Raw genomic sequence first — 1,342 nt, 5'->3', positions numbered from 1 at the left:
TATATACACACACACATATATTTTAAAAACCTATGATACCGTGAAGCTGTGTTATGGTTTGTGTCTGTGTGTACCCCTAAAGCCTCATGCAGTCATGGGGCAAGCTTTTAGAGTTTGATTGATTATGGGTGTGAGAGCTACACCCACCCTGAGGTGAGTGGTTTGCATATGTAAGGGAGAGGAAGAGGCTGCTTGCCGCCATTCCTGCTTTTCTGTTTGTTGCATTTGCTGTGTTCTGCCACCATGAGCTGTAGCCCTCTGCCATGTGCCACTCTGCCTTGTAAACTGCCAAGTATGGACTGAAACCTCCACAAACTGTAAGCGAAATAAACCTTTCCTTCTTTAATTTTGGGTGTCAGGTATTTTGTCCCAGCAATGAGAGAAAAGTAACCAAGACAGAATTTGGTACCAGAGAAGTGGGGTCATTGCTGTGACTATACCTGACCATGTGGTTCAAGAGCCTTGGGAAATGGCTTGTGGAAAGAGTTTGGAAAGGTTCAGAGATGTTGCCTGAAAGAGTAGAGCTGGAACGACTTCAGCTGTTCTGTTTGGGAGATTCTGGTCAGAGCTCAGATCAGAAAGCTGATAGAAATCCTGCCAGTAAAGACTGGGTTCGGGAGGTTTCTGTTGGGAAGAAGGACTGCATTTGTTGTTGGACTCCAGACCATGTGTGTTATGGCTTGGCACAAAATTTGTCTGCATTTTGCTCATGTCCAGAGGCTTTACCTAAGACTGAGATTAAGGGCAGCAGCGGACTGATTAATCTGGCAACAGAAATATCAAGGCTGTCAAACGTTGGGGAAGTGGCATAGCTACTGTTGGGGGTTTTTGGCCAGATTTATATTGAGAATAAAGAACAAAAAGCCCAGCAGGATGATTTAAAAATTTAGTGAGTTTGGCCAGAAAGAAAGCTCCAGTAAAGCTGTGGACTGCAAAGGTGGAGCTGAGATCTCCACTGCTGAGAAGGAACAAGAAAATAAAAAAGATGGCCTGAGGACATCACAAGAAGCAGCAACTCTTCACCCTTTGCAGCCTCAAAACTGCAAAGGTGAAAGACCTTGTCTTGAGAAGAAAGCCGCTGAGCATCATGCTCCAGAATGGCAGCAGCATAGAAAATCTGCTCCTCAAAATTGGATTCAGAGTGCCCAGCAATCCAGGCACTCAACCCCTGTGGCCAAGAGAGAGGAAAACTTGGCTACTGCTCCAGGTGGCAGCAGACCTTGGCATCATCCACGCGGCCCTGGCTTTAGGTGCATGGAGAATGCAAGAATTCTGAGGTTAAAGAGGCTTCCACCCAGATTTCAGAAGGCCTGGGAGGCCAGGCAGTGTGCCCCTGAGAGGG

The sequence above is a fragment of the Chinchilla lanigera genome, unplaced genomic scaffold (genome assembly GCF_000276665.1).
Source record: "Chinchilla lanigera isolate Chin_1 unplaced genomic scaffold, ChiLan1.0 scaffold00104, whole genome shotgun sequence".
NCBI classification, from domain to species: domain Eukaryota; kingdom Metazoa; phylum Chordata; class Mammalia; order Rodentia; family Chinchillidae; genus Chinchilla; species Chinchilla lanigera.
This window is presented reverse-complemented; position numbering follows the sequence as displayed.